At 44.6% G+C, this 3,068-nt stretch overlaps 1 protein-coding gene across 2 annotated transcripts in view; it reads right to left on the minus strand.

Moving 5' to 3' along the window:
- CPA2 (carboxypeptidase A2) overlaps window positions 1–3,068 on the minus strand; it is a 21,267-nt gene that overhangs the window by 981 nt on the left and 17,218 nt on the right. The window lies entirely within an intron of this gene.

Consider the following 3,068-nt stretch of genomic DNA (forward strand, 5'->3'; position numbering starts at 1 on the left):
AAAAAAAAAAAATGGTGTAAGAGATTTGGTTCCAGCCCTCAAGGGACTTTCAGCCCTAAGGGTGGAGCAGGCTCTGCTCTGCTATCAACCAGCACACCCGGCACCTCTGTGTGATGGGTTTAGTCAATACAGTAACGTGCACCTGAGATTTGAGTGCCACTGACGTGACAGATAATTAAGGAAGATGGCTTAGCCTATGAGGCAATCGTGACTCAGAAGAGCTGAGCAATGAAAAGCCCTGAGGCCCCTCCTGGGAAGGGCAGGTAAAGGTCACATGGAAGACATGGCTGGAGCAGAGATGGCAGAAGCCATCTACTGCCTACAAATGGGGTTGGGAAGACCAGGGAGGCTGTACCAGAAAACAGTAGGATTTGAGGTCAATATTGTGAATTAATGCTGTGAATACCTATGACTATTGTCTTTGTCTTGATCCAGAGCAGCTATGGAGCACCTGGTAAATAATAAATCCTACATGGGTGCCAACGTGAACTGAATCTTCCCTAGGTACCAAAATTACCAAATAGCCATCCCTTTCGTATGGCTAAACACCATAGCCCGTCCCACTAAAAGGTCCACAAGTGACAGAATATTGGCTTCGGATAAGAGTTCTGCCCTTGCAAATAATTAGCTAGGAGCGGCTCGACTTATGTACCTCAGTGGATAGGGTGCCGGCCACATGCATCCGGGCTGGTGGGTTTGAACCTGGCCTGGGCCTGCTAAACAACAATGACAACAATAACAACAACAAAATAGCTGGGCATTGTGGCGGTGCCTGTAGTCCCAGCTACTTAGGAGGCTGAGGCAAGAGAATCACTTAAGCCCAAGAGTTTGAGGTTGCTGTAAGTGATGACACCATGGCGCTCTACCAAGGGCAACATAGTGAGACTCTGGTCTAAAAAAAAAAAAAAATTAGCTAGGAGACCTGGGACAAGTTTCTTCTGAGTCCCAGATGATTCATCTGTCCATTGGGGATGATCCTGCTGTGTCGTTCCCTGGGTACTGAGAATCAAATGGGATAAGACGATGCTTATGATTAGAACACCAGTCGAGTGCTTACTAAATGTGTGCAGCACCACAGTAGACTGGTTCACTCGATCTGAAGGTAGTTATTATTCTAGTAATTATTCTCATTTTCGGAAAAAGAAACTGAGATTCTGAGAGTTTAAGTGAAGGAGCTAGGAAAATAAGGTATGTAGATTAGGCATTCAATAAATGTCAGTTACGACAATGTAACCTAATCACTTGTGCCCTTATATTAATCTGAAATTTTAAGAAAGACCTCAAAAAATGTCAGTTATGATTATGACTATCATTATCAACAAATGACCAGGATCCTGTCAAAAGTCAGTCCACAGTAAGGATCAGAGGTATCGGGAGGAGAGTTCACCAGGAAACTATCAGCGTTTATATAGCGCTTTAGAATTAGTGAACACTTTTATTCCACACGCGAGCTTATGAGCCTCTCAACAACCCATTGCACAAATAAAGACACAAAGGGAGGAGACATGGCCAGCCCAAGGATCCTTCCTTCTAAAGTGGCCGTGCTATAACTCAAACCCAGGCCTGTCACCAAGATCTCTGTTTTCTTTCCCTTGCACCTCCCTAAGAAAGAACTCAAAGAACAACTTCTCCTGGACCAAACACCTCTTGTAGTGCAGCGCCTCAAAGCCCTTTCCAGATGGAAAGCTGCCCAGGAAATGTCTCACCCGCCACAGACGTACAGACACCTCTTGGGTGGAGTGAAGCAGGTGTTCAGCCCAGGTGCATACCAACCTGGGGCACAGGCAAAAAGTACTTAATTAGGACTAGTCCTTAAAGGCAGTGCTTGTCCAAGCTGGAATGGGGCCAGGATAACAGAGTCAGCTCAGCTCTGGGCAATGATGCAGCCAGAACTTGCTTGGCCATTAACAGTCAGTTTCAAAAGATCATAAAGCAAACACTATACTTGTCTTTGTTCATTGGAAATATCTTCAACATCTGTGACACCACCAAAGAAAACAAACTAAACCTCAGCTTTCCAAGGTCTACCTTATTTGTAAATATTTCCAGATGAGGTGGGTGAAAAACGAGATTCCTTATAATAGAAATGCTGAGATCCACATGTGGTCTCAGAGGTATATGATGCCATTCTGCTGACAATCGGAACTCCAGCCTCCACTGAAAAGCTGCCTAACCAGACAGAGGCACATGTTCCTCCGTCTTGAGTAGTCATCATGCTCTCAAGCTAGAGCACCCCTCTGTCAGCCCTGCCACCATCAGAGGGCCCTCCTCCCTGGAGGTTCCCCTGATGAAAGTGAAACAATTCCATATGGAACACGGATAAAAAGATCTCAGCAACTGTGAGATCAGTCTTCCCAGAGAACATCTAAGAAATACGTAACAAGAGCTCCAAAGCTCTTCATTCCATTTGATTTGGTAATCTTACCTTGGGAATATACTACCAAAAGATCATCTAACAGAAAAAGGAGTTTGTGCCCAGGCATGGTGGCTCACGCCTGTAATCCTAGCACTCTGGGAAGCCAAGATGGGTAGATTACTTGAGGGCATGAATTTGAGACCAGCCTGAGCAAGAGTGAGACACCATCTCTATCGAAAATGAAAAACTGAGGCAAGAGAATCACTTGAGCCCTAATTGGAGGTTGCTGTAAGCTATGACACTATGGCACTCTATCTAGGGTGACAGCTTGAGACTCTGTCTCAAAACAAACAAATAAACAAACAAACAAACAAATGGGCAGTGCCTGTGGCTCAAAAAGGGTAGGGTGCCAGTCCCACCCAGAGGTGGCGGGTTCAAACCCAGCCCCAGATCAAAAAAAGAAAAAAAGAAATGAAAAGAAGAAAAAAGAGTTTGTATAAACATGTTCAAAGTAGCATTATATTTGGCAAAAAAATTAAAACTATCCAAAGACTTAGTAACTGTGACATAGCAATATAATGGAATAACAAATACCTAGAATATAAATACGTAAAACTACATAGAAAATGTTAACTTTAAAAAGCTGAGCACAGGCTCGGCGCCTGTGGCTCAACCGGCTAAGGCGCCAGCCACGTACACCTGAGGTGGCGGG

The sequence above is a fragment of the Otolemur garnettii genome, unplaced genomic scaffold (assembly GCF_000181295.1).
Source record: "Otolemur garnettii isolate 467f Iridium unplaced genomic scaffold, OtoGar3 scaffold00293, whole genome shotgun sequence".
Taxonomy (NCBI): domain Eukaryota; kingdom Metazoa; phylum Chordata; class Mammalia; order Primates; family Galagidae; genus Otolemur; species Otolemur garnettii.